Source organism: Cibotium barometz, chromosome 29 (genome assembly GCF_041138505.1).
Source record: "Cibotium barometz isolate CiBa-2024 chromosome 29, ASM4113850v1, whole genome shotgun sequence".
In the NCBI taxonomy this organism is placed as follows: Eukaryota; Viridiplantae; Streptophyta; class Polypodiopsida; order Cyatheales; family Cibotiaceae; genus Cibotium; species Cibotium barometz.
In genome coordinates this window covers 25,607,123-25,621,864 of record NC_141074.1, presented here as the reverse complement: position 1 = coordinate 25,621,864, position 14,742 = coordinate 25,607,123, and the positions used below count along the sequence as shown (strand labels likewise).

Genomic DNA, 14,742 nt, shown 5'->3' with positions numbered 1-14,742 from the left:
TTCATTGTGGGCATTCACACATTAGCGGACACAAGCATTAACTCCAACATGATGATAATGAGCTGATGCTTTGATTCACTCTGTGAGGAAGAGCAATGATCCCATTTAGAAACTAAAGCACCTCCGGAGTAGGAAAATGAGGTCTAGCCCCGTGCAAATCATCGTTGGGTGCTATAACTGAAGGGGAAGGGACGGAGAGAGGGATAAGAGAGAGGAGGCTTGGCTTGACTATTGCAATCACTAGAGAGGTCGATTGGTTGTTTGTGAATGCTAGGAAGGAGAAGGGGGAAAAAGACTAGTACAGCCTTACCCAGATAGGATGGCAGTCCCTACATTGCAGCACCATAGGCTGCAACTATATTCCTGCATATGACTTCGAGAGTGCGTTGAGCTGATGCTTGTTGATGATGAGCTGCCTCCCTGTAGTCCATGGCCGGCTGCTTGATCTGTGTGGAGAGAGATACTCCTGCTTGAAGCTCCTAACCATGGCGATGCATTAGGAGAAATGTGGTCAATTTTGGGCCTTTTAATTCTAGAGAGAGAGTGGCGCTCAACCAATGAGGAAGAGGCTTCCGTAAATGGAGAAATTCGGCATTTTAAAGCAAGAATTCAAGTAAATAGAGTAAAATTATGCCCAAAATGCATCTTAAATAACATTTACTTAACTTAAAATAATAATGAAATAACATTACTGAATCTTTTAACGTATGCTAAAAGATAGTGGTAGTTAATGATAGAGAATCTCTAAGTTTCCCCCCAAAACTAGCTCTGATCTTCTTCGTCTCCAACAACAACATAGTCATTCTTTCTTTTTCCAAGTCTGCTCCAAATTAAGCTCTCATCTTCTTCTTCCGTGTGTCTTTTCCTACACAAAATGGCAACCTGTAGAAAGCCTCGTACTAGCATTTCAGCTATTACTATATTCAATAGTTATAATACGGACGATGGGACATGGATACCATCTACAATTACAATCGGGAGCTGGGTACTTTTATAGAGAAGGAAGAGGAAGAGGAGAAATGCGAATGAATTTGTGGAGCCATTCAAGGGGCAAGTTAAAGAGTTCTCAAGGTATGTGAATCGAGCAAGCGTGTGACAGAGGTACTAATACAACATGTTTTCCAGCATGTAGACTTGAGGGTGAAAAAATTTCCTCTTGGTCTTCCACGATATCATCCCAACTGTGAGTAGTATCTTAGTCAAAGCTTATTTTGTTTTAAAAGTGTTTAATTGTTATTATTATGCAGTTTTTTATCCATTCAATCATGTCTCCTTATTGTTTTAAAAGTGTCTAATTGTTGTTTTAAAAATATCTAATCTTTTGGTTTTATGCAGATATTTATCCATCCAATAGGATAGACTGGCAACAACCAGTGGAGAGTATAAGTGGGATTTTTTACGCTTTCCATGCATATGTAGGGGAACAAATTTACAAAGGAAGAACTCATAGAGATCTTGCAGACCACGACATATTTTTCTATGATATGCAATACTTAGAACCAAACACGTCTTTTGGATGGGGTCGTTTGACTCCATTACCCCTCCCATTATTTGGAAGCAAAGATTGGCCATTGCCAACTTCACAAACTAGTGAAAGTTATAGGATCAGGTTGTATCATGACATAGAGAAGTCTCTTAAGGCATCTATTGCAAACAAAGAATGTCAAGCTTACTATTTTTATGCCTATCAAAGTGTTTGTTAACTTTTTCTGTGATGAAGAAATAAGAAATACTTCAACAATGTTTATTTGCAAGTCAAGTAAGGCACTGGACTTTTTGGACAATGGTTGGGATAGGAGAAAGATAGAAGGCATCATTTCTATTTTGGAGAAGAAGTCAATAGTTTGCAAGTATATTATTGGCTCACAAAACTTCATTAACTTTTCACTACACCAGATATCATTATGTTAATAATGGCAACCTTGTTACATTAGATCAAGATTTGAAGTCAGATCCCGAGAATACGCCTCTAGTAATGGAGATATATCTGGAAGGGCAATTGCTTACAATGCTGAACACACTATCTAAAACATCTCTTTCTCAAATTAGAGAAGACCTTACATATGAGGAGACTGAACAATTGCCAAAAGATTATACATTTACAATGGATACTAAAAAGGTAAACCATTTATATTTACATTCACCATTTAGTATGCTATGCATAACATTATGTAAGATACCACTAACAAAACCTTTTTTATAGGTGCCAAGGCGAAAAGAGAAAATGACTTTCTGCAAAGAATCTGTTTCTCATACTATTCACTTGATTAATCGTTGAATGATGACAGTATTGAGACATTGTAACTCCAAAAGCAATTGTATATATGAAAGAATTTTTTCTTACAAAACAATGTCAGGTCTCTTACAAAATTAATGTTAGTGCTACAAATGTAAATATGTCTAATGATGGTGATGCCGATTAGAAGAGTAAGGGGCGCGGGAGTGACGGCGTGATTGAGAGGTCAACTGCGCTTGGGACTGAGGGGGCTTTCGATTTTTCTCCTCTTGTAGCCTTTCCATTTCTTCCCATAGTGTTTCTTCTCTTCCCCTCTCCACCTCAAACTCGACCTACCTCCTGGATTCCACCCACTCATCCACCTCCGCTTGCAGCCTATCATACTCATTCAGAGCAGCCACATGTTCTTCAACTTGTCTTTTCCTCTCCTTGTCTCGTTGCCGTATTCTCCCTATAGCTTCCCTTGCAAATTCGTCTGCCCTCCTAATCTCTTCTTTTGCACGATCATGGATAGCCAAAATAATTCTTTGTATAGATTTTATCCTGAATTGTTTTACATGCAAGGGAGCATATTTGTTCAGACTTATTTTCGGTACACAGAGAAAAGCTTTGTTAGGGACATTATAGCTACGTTTGATTATGCAAGTCTATGTTACAAACATCAATTAACAAACATCACTTACATCAGGAATATCAAAAATTTTCTTTATTAAAAGATAGGCGTTTAGGGCCATCCTCCATCCACAGCTGACATCATTTGGCTGGACTGGCACCCTTATCCTATGATATGTCATGCGTTGTACAAGGTTCAGCTCCATTAGCAGATGTTCCAATGCATATAAAAACTTTTGAGCACATCTGAGAGGTCGAAAAACAAGCACAACTTATCTTGCTTAAATAAATCTACATGCTTGTCGAAGAGGAAAATGTCAATAGGGACTTAATCTCTAACAACGCGGCCATGATATTTTTGAACAGAGTTAGCAAAATAACATGTGTTTTGCTCAATATCGTACAAAAACAAACTCCAGTGTCGGCTAAAAAAAACAAAGAGGACATAGGTGTTATTAAAGAAAACACATATAGATTACCAAATATTTGATGTCAATTTTAAACTTAACATGAGACTCACTCTTCATGGTAAGCCATGAAAATGAGTCTTGCCAAGTCGAGGTTCACTCGTTCAAACCAGGACATAAGGTTCAAAAATGATGAGCTATCATTTTGTAATGCCGTGAAAATGAGAGGATCCACAGTATATGTAGAGTTTTGGACCTCTTCTGGTATTAGTAATATACAATACCTAAAGGCAACAATGAAAAGAACAAATAATTAGTCCACTGGTACTTACAGCTTAGTCATGCATCATACTATATACATCATGCATTGTATATACTATACATACCATAGTAAAATATTGACAATGTTATCTGCGATTTCCATTGCGTCAATCCTCAAAACATTTAAATCGTATCCATCCAGATGCCTGACAACTCTTTGGTCCTGAAGTGAAAATCCCGTAACTGGCACAGCAACCTCCAAGACTCTCAATTCTCTAACATTTTTTGATTCAATCAGACTTACTTCCCTCTCTATCATGTCTGTATCTTCTTTTCTCTAACATTTTTTGATTCAATCAGACTTACTTCCCTCTCTATCATGTCTGTATCTTCCGTAAACTGGCACAGCAGCCTCCAAGACTCTCAATTCTCTAACATTTTTTGATTCAATCAGACTTACTTCCCTCTCTATCATGACTGTGCTGTAGTAGCCTCCGGTTGTGGTTGTGCCTCCAGTTCTAGTTGTTTGTGAGGTTCTGCTTGAGGGGTACTCTGAGAACGGGTGTCCCTGTCGTGAGGAGCATGGGAGCTCTCAGCAGATGGCCTTGTATGAGGATGGAGGGGGGGAATCGTAAGGATACGCGGCATTCGAGGATCGCTTTACAAAAACAGGAACAAGCATCTGGTCATATCTGTACCATAATCGACGAAGGGTATCAAAATCCCTCGGCATTATTGTTTGCCTGTGGGCATGAGCAGCGAGAAAGTAAGCATCTTTAAAAAAATCGATGATCCAGTCTCCTCAGTGATTTCTTGAAGACACAATAATGCAAATAATTACCACCGCAATACTCCATTGCTCATAAATTTCATGCACAATCCTCTGGAAAGGGAGCCTGGATATCGCAGGCTGCATGTGTCGCTCAATGCGACGAAGCTCCTACAAAACTGACCTATGAGCTTGATACCTCCTTGTTCTGCCTTGCGCCTGCAGTAACTTAGTTGGTCTTTCAAGCCTCTAAGCAGTTGTCTTAGTAGGAGCCATCTAAACAAATAATCAAAGCGTTATGAGAAACGCATTTAAAAAAGTCAATACCAAGCGATATAATAGAAATAGGATTCCAAAGTACACTGTATCGCTTGGTACTGACTCCATGACCCCATGACTCACAATGGGGTCGGTCCAACAAGCGATATTATAAAGCAGACAAGATTTCGGAGGCCTTTGTATCACTTGGTACGGCCCCATGACCAACGTTATCACATTGGGGTCAGTACCAAGCAATATAAAGCAGACAAGATTCTGGAGGGCTTTATATCGCTTGGTACACCAACATTATCACATTGGGGTCAATACCAAGCCATATAAAAAGTAGACAGGATTCCGAAAGCCTTTGAATCGCTTGGTACTGACCCCATGACTCATAGTGGGGTCGGTACCAAGCGATATGAAGAAGACAGGATTTCGGAGGCCTTTGAATCGCTTGGCACTTTGATCCCATGACCAACGTTATCACAGTGGGGTTGGTACCAAGCGATATAAAGTAGATAGGATCCCGGAGGCCTTTGTTTTGCTTGGTACTGACCCCATGACTCATAGTGGGGTCGGCACCAAGAGATATAAAGTAGACAAGATCCTGGAGGCCTTTGTTTTGCTTGGTGTACTGACATGGATGACTCACAGTGGGGTCGATACCAAGCGATATAAAGCAGACACGATCTGGTAGGCCTTTATTTTTCTTGGTATTGACCCCATGACTCACAGTGGGGTCGGTACCAAGCAATATAAAGCAGACATGATCCCGAAGGCCTTTGTTTCGCTTGGTACTAACCCCATGACTCACAGTGGGATCGGCACCAAGCAATATAAAGTAGACAGGATCCCGGCGGAGGCCTTTGTTTTGCTTGGTACCAACCCATGACTCGGAGTGGGGTCAGTACCAAGGGATATAAAGCAGATAGGATTCTGGAGGCCTTTATTTGCTTGGTACTGAACCCATGACTCACAGTGGGGTCGGTACCAAGCGATATAAAGCAGACAGGATCCTGGAGGCCTTTGTTTCACTTGGTACTAATCCCATGACTCAGAGTGGGGTCGGTATCAAGCTATATAAAGCAAACAGGATTTCGGAGGTCTTTGTATCACTTGGTACCGACCCTTTGTATTCCTTGGTACCTACTGACCCCATGACCAACGTTATCACAGTCGCGGGTCGGTACCAAAGCGATATGAAACACACAGGAGTCCAGGAGTCCAGAGGTACCAATATCACTTGGTAGTAGACCCGTGGGCAACGTGAGCCAAAGGGGTCAGTATTAAGCGACATGGGACTAGAAGGACCCCGATGAAACCTTGAGTGCTTTGTTCAAACACTATTATCAACATTCACAAAACAGACAACAAAACGTTAATAAAGGGTCTGAAAGAACTCTGAAACACCTGTAATGGATATAGAGGCCGATGACGTTTGGCTCAGTTTGGGGGGCGTTGAAGAGGCTGATGCAGCTGGAGACTTGGAGGACGATGGATGTAGCAGCGATGGCGTTTGGCTCTTGCTATTTTGTTAGAGACTCAGAGGTGCAAAAACTAAACACATGCAAGAAAGTCGATGAGTAAGCACATAGTACATACCATATTCACGCGTCGTTAATGCGTCTGACCTTTTAAATGTCTGCACGAGTGGTATGAGTCCATAACGTTCCAAAACTCCTCATGTGGTACTAGTTTTTTAAGTCCCAGATCTCCCTTGGGAGTAGTGTTCGGGGAGGATATTTTTTAGAAACATACCCAAATTCCCATTGGACTCCTCTCAAACCAGCAAATCAAGAAATTTGGGACATACATTTTTAGAAATTTACACTATTTCATTGCATGCTAAAATCCTTCTAGGTTTAAGTCCAATAGGAAATCTTTGACCTAGTAGGTAATGTCTCCACAACTTCAGGGCATAGACTACTGAAAGTAGCTCCAGGTTGTGGACATCATAATTTCTCTCATGTGTTTTGAGTTTTCGGGATTCATAGGCCACTGCATGACCTTCCTGCATGAGTGCACCTCCCAGGGCAAAACCACTTGCATCACTTACTACCTCAAAGGGTAGAGAGAAATTTGGCAACTTCAGAACGGGATTGGTTACCAAGGCGGTCTTCAGCTTATCAAAAGCACTATGACACCTGGCAAACCATTGAAACGGGGTATTCTTCTTGAGAAGATTAGTCAAGGGGAAGCTATGAGAGCATACTTAGGTATAAAAATTCTATACCAACCAGTTAATCCCAAGAATCCCTTGACTTCTTTCACTATCTTTGGTTCATGCCAATCTATGACTCCTTGGACTTTTGCAAAATCTGGAGAAATTCCGTCTTTGGATACCAGAAAGCCCAAGTATTCAACATGGTCAACAGAGAAAGTGCATTTCTCTTTTTTGCAAAGAGTTGGTGCTTCCTTAGAATCTCAAGAACTTTACAGACATGAGCTTCATGGTCAGCTGCATTCTTTGAGTAAATCAAAATATCATCAAAGAAAACAAGAACAAAATCATCCAAGTATTCTCTGAGAATGTCTTACATTAGGCGATTGAATGTAGCTGAGGCATTTGTCAATCCAAACGGCATGACCGTAAATTCATAGTGCCCATAGCGAGTATTGATGGGGCTGTCTTCGAGATATCTTGATCATTAATCCTAATCTGGTAATACCCTGATTTGAGATCTATCTTTGTGAAGATTTGGGCTCCATTTAGCCCAAATCTCTGAGAATGTCCTGCATTAGGCGATTGAATGTAGCTGAGGCATTTGTCAATTCAAACAGCATGACAATAAATTCATAGTGCCCATAGCGAGTATTGATGGCTGTCTTCAGGATATCTTGACCATTAATCCTGATCTAGTAATACCTTGATTTGAGATCTATCTTTGTGAAGATTTGGGCTCCATTTAGCCTGTCTAGAAGCTCATCAATTCTGGGGATAGGATACTTATTCTTAATTGTCAGCTGATTGAGACCTTTGTAATCCACACAGAGTCTTAACGTTTCATCCTTCTTTTTCTGAAAGGGAACTGGCGCTCCCCAAGGTGAAACACTGGGTCTTACAAACCCTTGTTCTAACAACTGCCTAAGTTGTTCCTTGAGTTCAATGGCTTCAGGGACTGGCATTTTGTACGTGCGCTGGGCTACTGGCTGAGCTCTGAGGGTCAATTCTATCTCATGATCTACTTCCCGGAATCGGAGGCATCTCGGTTAGCTTTGCTGGGAATAAATCATCATACTCACTTAACCATTCTGGTTATTTAGCTGGTTATTTAGCCATTAACTTTGTGTCTACTGGATTCATTTTGACAACATAAATGAGCTGCTTCTTTATAAGTCCTTTCAGTAACCTAGAAGCTTTTACTAATTGTAGATCTGGGGATTCGAAAATTCTAGTTCCTTGAACTTTGTTCTCGTGAAGGTCACTGAAGGAAATGGTTCCATTGTGATAGTGAATGTCAACTTAATTTTTGTGGAGCCAATCCATTCCAAGGATTCCATCAAAAACTCCCAAAGGTAAGACTGAATTGGCAGTTAGTTACATTCGCATCTAGATTAAACTGAATACGATCTGACTCATGGTGAGTGAAAATAATCTTCCCACTGGACCACTGGCCAATTCAACTTGCATAGGTTTCCTTGATTTCTGTTCTAAGACTAGTTTACGCAAGCATCCTAGGGAAATAAATGAATAAGTACTACCTAAATCAATCAAAAGCTTAAATGACTTACCCTTATCCTTAGCTGGAGCATGGATGATAGAGAATTGATGATTTGGCCCTTGGTTTTCAATCGCGGCATAAATCTGACCTCTTTCCTCTTCCACTACTTCTGCTATCGTAACTGCTCTGGCTGCTACTACAAATTGGGGCGGAACTCTTTCTCTTTGGTTACCCCAGTTCTGGGAGGGAGTTCTGAGATTACTCTAAATAGAGGCAGATGGTTGAGTTGGAGTCCTCCTGGGATTGCCCTGATTTTGGTGAGACGGGACCTTGATTTGACTGATACAAAGGGGCTGGTCTCTGCACTCTGGGTCCTTGACTTCCCTGTCCTCTTGACATGGCAGGAGTCGGGCAGTCTTTAAGCTGGTGACCGAAACCCTGACACCCAAAACACCTGTTCTCACTTCTAAGCTTTTTCCTCTGAATCCTTGAAAGAGGTGGGGCTCCTGAGAAAGTGTTCTGAGAGGGAAGGGTCTTCCTTCACTTCTGAATCTCCCAGCATCTTGATTCTAATTAGGGCCTTGCTGCCTCTTTGGGGGTGGAAAGTTTGAAGCACTTCCTGGGGTTTGAAACCTTTTAAAGTTTGAGGGTGCAGGCTTTGGTGGGACCTTAATAACAAATTCTTTAGCAAAGTCCTTTGCCATTTTGATAGCTTCTGCCCATTGAGACTGGTTTGGCATTTTTCACTAAAGTGTCCAATGGCTCGTTCATCCCTCGAATGAATCTGGCCATCAGCTTCTCTTCATCCCAACAGTGGAGAATATTTGAGGAGAAGGGCAAATGCATGATGGCATTCTTCAATTGTCCGGCTATCCTGCTTTAGTTCCAAGAACTCATTCATTTTACTTTATAGGAAGCCCGGAGGACAGAACCTCTTCCTGAGGTAAGCTTTAAGATCTAACCAGGTTTGGGTATTTCGGTCGAGACGGTTTGTCTCGCAATGGTTCCTCCATGCGACCCTAGCCGTTTCCACAATTTTCAATCTAGCGAGAGCCATCTTGCTCTTCTCGTTATAATCGGTTACATCAAAATACTCTTCCATTGCCTCGATCCATTTTTCCACTACTTCTCCTAAACTATTCCCCTTCACCCTTGAAGGGACCAGGTTGGGATCGGTGTAGGGCTTTACGAACGTTTGGATCTAACTCTTCATCATCGACGGCGGTAAGAGGATCCGGCTGCCTACCACGGGCCGCGCACCTCAAGATTTTGACAAAATGATATTTTTGTTAACTTAACTTTGTCATCAAACTTATGACTATTTAATTTTTGAGATTTATTTCTTAAACAAATAAATATTCCATCACAATTCTTGAAAACAAGATTCACTCTGATAATGTTATTAACCATAATTTGGAATCTTTTGCAAAACATCATTTATTATCAAAAGTTTTTGATATATACATAGAGCATCTCGGCTCCAAAAGTCATCGCCTCAATTGTGTACGCATAAAAAGGTGATACTGTGATGGAGACATGCTATGATATACACGATTCATCACTGATAATGTCGCTGTAATTCTTCTCCTAGGAATAAAGCGGCTAAGAAGTTAAAAATACGGCAAGAAATTCTAAAATTCTGGGATGAGTGATTATAGAGTTGTACATAATGAACAACTCCTAGCCTTATCAAGATCATGGCTAGCGAGATATTCTGTCTGAGTCTTTGTCATTTATTGGTATTGACGCGAATACTTCACCCTCCAAAGAACCACATATGCTGACATCGCTCTATTGGATCAGGAAAGTATAGATCCTCAAAGTGACGAGCGAGTCTCACTCTGCCTTCTCGGGTTGTAGCGGAGTTGATGAGATTTTCAAAGGCAAAGGCGATCATATCCTAACTGTGCAAGAGTCCAGGAATGCTAGACAGATTTGGGGTATCCATCTAAAAATCCAGTTCAATTTATGAGTTTTCAATTTATGAAGTTCATTTCAAACATAGTCTTAACAAGTGAAAACATTATTTCCCAGATTTACTTTAAAATTTAGGCAATTTTTGCTACTGTTTCATAAGTTTACAACAGCGTTCTGATACCAGCTGCTGTGAGACCCCTCTGCCCCCTCCGCGCACCGGATTCCCGGTTGCTAGTAGCGGAAGTAGCTTCCTCTTGTGCGGGGTAGGGTTTCCCACTTGGGGCCTCACCCTCGAATGTCTGGACACGAGACTAATTTGGTGGTCATTCCGAAACCAAAACAGAGAAAATTTCCCTTACCCAAAAAACGGGGACGATTCCACCTTTTTTATTTTCTTAACGATTCCACCTTTTTTATTTTCTTAACGAATTTTCTAACGGGTTCAAGAGATTAAAATATCCTTCACGTGATTAAAACAAATATATCTGACTTAATTTAAAGAAATTAATGCTTTTTTTCTAAACTAAATTAGGCATAGCCGTTCATCTAATCATTTGAGGAAATCAACGCTTTTTTTCTAACCGAAGTCAGACACAGCCATTGATCTACTCATTTGAGAAATTCTTCAGGTTTTTATTTAACTACTCGAATTCTAAGCGTATTCCTATTATTTCAATTCTAAGTGTATTCCTATTATTTCACTTTAATTATTAAAACTCCACTGATCCCAGCCTAACCCCATCCGGTCCATGGGTTAGCCACCACCCAACCACCACTGGAATCGGTAGAACCAGACAATTACTCACCCACCCATAATTGAATGCCTTTCTTAACTTTTGCTTTCGAATACAGATACGCACACACTCCTCTTTAAAACTTTAACATATAAAATAATCCATTGACAAACAGTTATTGGTTACAGATGTCATAACTCAAAAATTCCATCCAGTCCCTTGTTTCTCAAAAAACAGTATCACTCTGGACTCTCCGTTTTGAGACCAAGTGGTCAGCACAACGAGATCCAGTAATAGATTACAATAATCATTTCATCCATCATACATATCTTCCACGATATACGCATGGGTATCCTAGGCATCGTGAGCCCGTGCATCGCCTGGTCAGAACCCTCCAGGATCCTCCTTAGGTGTTCTGGCACTTCACACCAGGGACCGCTTCATCGACCCTCGTCCATCGTACCGAAAGCGCACCATTTTTCAACCATACCGAGGCTGGTCAAGACCTGGGCAGGCTTTGCCACGTGAGCCATTCTTTGAACACTCCTCGCCAGCTGTTGCAACCGAACTTCCCTTAGAAAAACATATACCAAATGCTCCCTCCAACATTCTGGCGTAAGACAGTCCTTTAAGAAAACAGGGTTTCTATGCAAGTTTTCAGTTTGATTTTCTTTTGAATACAAGGAGTATTTCTTGAATCAATATCCCCAAAACTTCTTGATCGAAATTCTGAATTTCATACCAGAATTCCTTGGTTTCTATAACCTTGATCCACAGATCAATTTGAAAAGTCTCAAACTTAGTTTCAAAATTAGCGAGAGTTTTGAGTGTATTTTTCTAAACTGGTCACACCTTCTTTCCTCATCAAAACTGACGAAAGAGTTTGGTCTAATTCAAGGTTCGAGTCGGATAAGATTTTTCCTGAACTATTTTTCTCGAAAAGGTTTAATAATTCAGTTACTATTTTACTGAATTTCTTTCTTTGAATATTCACTTAACTAATTTCTAAATTAGTTATGGATTCTAATGAGGAATAAATTTATCATTTATCTAAATATTTCGATCTTGATAGATTTCTTGAATTTTTTTTTACAATCCGTGTGAATATAAAACAAAAGAAATTTCTCTCTTAGAGTATTTAATTATTCATTTATTAAATACTCATAGAAGTTTAAACAAAGAATTTAACAGAATTCTAATTTTGATATAAAAATTCTTTTTGCATCTATTTATACATAAAAATAAACTTCAATGGGAATAACACTTTTATATAAAAGAAAAATCCTTTTATGAATAAAATCAAATTTAATAGAAATAACACTTTTAAAATAAAAAGAATTTCTTTATGGATCTATTTATGCATAAAAAACAATTTTTATGCATAAAAATCAAATTTTATAGGAATAACGCTTTTATAATAAAAAATTCCTTTATGCATCTTTCTATGCATAGAAATCAAATTTAATAAGAATAACACTTTTGTAATAAAAAAATCCTTTATGCATCTTTCTATGCGTAAAAATTAATTTTAATAAGAATAATACTTTTATAATAAAAATATTCCCTTTATGCATCATTTGAAGCATAGAAATCAAATTTAATAAGAATAACACTTTTATAATTAAAAAATTTCCCTTTATGCATCTTTCTATGCAATAAGAATAACACTTTTATAATTAAAAAAATTTCCTTTATGAATCTTCCTATGGATAGAAATCAAATTTAATAAGAATAACACTTTTATAATTTAAAAAAATTCCTTTATGTATCTTTCTATGTATAGAAATCAAATTTAATAAGAATAACACTTTTATAATTAAAAAAATTTCCTTTATGCATCTTTCTATGCATAGAATTCAAATTTAATAAGAATAACACTTTTGTAATTAAAAAAATTCCTTTATGCATCTTTCTATGCATAGAAATCAAATTTAATAATTCATATCAGTGATATCCATGCATATTCATAAGTGAATATGTACATGGAGTAACTAGAATATTTCTTTTAGAATGGCGGGAATTACTCTTTTGGAATAACATAAAAACAAACTTTCTTTTTCATAAAATTTTAGAAAATTTTACCATGAACTCCTTTGTATGGCTGACCATTTCTCATTTTTATCTTTCTTTATTTAACTTAATTAACCCAATTTAGAATTATAGAACTCTATTCTATGCAATTTTCTAAATTCAAGAGAGTAAACAATAAGAAGAGTTTAATTAATCCCTTGGTTAATCTTTCTAGGATTAAGAAAGGTTGGAATGTAAAGAAGAGAAGGGGGTGGCCTTTTCATCAAAGACATAACATTTGAGTTTAATTCAATCATTTACAAAACATAAAAATCAAGAAAACCATAGATATTTCATTAAAATGTGTAAACAAAGTAAGAAAATTAGCTTACATGGAGCTTGTAAGCTCTCCTTTGGCTTGAGGGATTGATGGTTCTACTATTGTTTGAAGCAATAGTGGCCACCAATTCACTTTGGAGAGGATTAGGCCAAAAACAATTGAATTATTAAAAAATTCAATGTAGATGGCTCAGGACAGGAGTAGAGTAACAGTGCATAAACACCATTAAGTTTTTACAAAGGGGGAGGCGTCTATTTATAGGAAAAAGTGAGACTCTAACCAAGCAAACTTATTCTAGAATTTTCCAGATCAATTTAGTCAATTTTTAACCATTTTTGGGTCAGTTTAGATAACTTTTTGGATCTAGTTTTGAAATAGGAGAGAGGAGAGATAAAAATATCTCCTTTTTTTATTAAAAATTGGGTGTAATGATGAGAAAAAGGCACCTACTTCATGAGGGGAGATCCCCACTCTAAGGTGTCAAAATTCAGTTTTAATTCTTTTCTTTGGTCCTTAGTCCACTCTTCATCTTATGCAAGCATTTACTCATTTTTGGGGGGGGGGGTTCTTTTATTCTTCAATTTATCTCCTCCCTACATTTGGATTAATCTTATTGGTCCATAGGAATCTTAATTAGACCATAATCTAAAATTTTCAGAAAATCTTGACCCTTAGGCTAAGGTCTTTTGTACACATTATAATTTATTTCTAATGCACCTTAGGAATTTGTTTTTAAACTTCTGTTTTGAGGGAATTTATTTTAATAAGAAGAAATATTTTTCCATCCAAAGATATCTAAAAACTGAATTATCTCTCTCTAGAATATTTTCTCTCTCTAGGCCAAAACAGGTAGAAACAAGAACTTTTATTATTCTGAAAAGGGGATTGATTATAGGGGAAGAAACTAGACATCTTGAGGGGCTGCGAAGGAATCTTACATGATTTGAAAGTGTTGTTGTTGAAAAGTGTTAGAGCACTATTTATTGTCTTCAAATGATGATGCATTTTAATTTGCTTATTGAATTATAGATTTTGGTATATCATTAATGAGAAATACTAATGATTGCAACATTGCATAAACGTTACAATTTTCTTGACATTATTTCTCAGAAGATTAAGCTTTACCGTATAAAAGAATGTAACATTACACAAGCTTTACAATTTCATTAACTTAAAATTTACTAAGTATAGCACTTGAAATTTTTTTCAAATAAACTAATAAATTCTTTTTTCTAGCTTACCTTGTATGTTCAATATTTTAAATCTTACAAAATTTTGTTTCTTTTAGAAGCTGCTATTTGTATAATAATCGATTCAAGTATAAAAAATTTGATATATTTGAAGATTGTGCTTTGATTTACTTTAAGTTATTTAAAATTTAAGCAAATTTTAGTCTTTTGTGAGAATGGCTTGTTCACACACGGTGTGTGTCATGCATTGCTAGTTACATGCCTAGTGTTAAATTTCTGTCCAATACTAAAAAAAGATATATATTTTTAATATTTGGGAAGGGAATATTTCCAGGTAGTCTAG

The 14,742-nt window shown here is 37.9% G+C and overlaps 1 pseudogene; it reads left to right on the top strand.

The window, feature by feature from the left end:
- The first annotated feature begins 1,484 nt into the window (after positions 1 to 1,484).
- LOC147621980 (uncharacterized) lies at positions 1,485 to 2,278 on the top strand (annotated as a pseudogene).
- Positions 2,279 to 14,742: the final 12,464 nt, after the last annotated feature.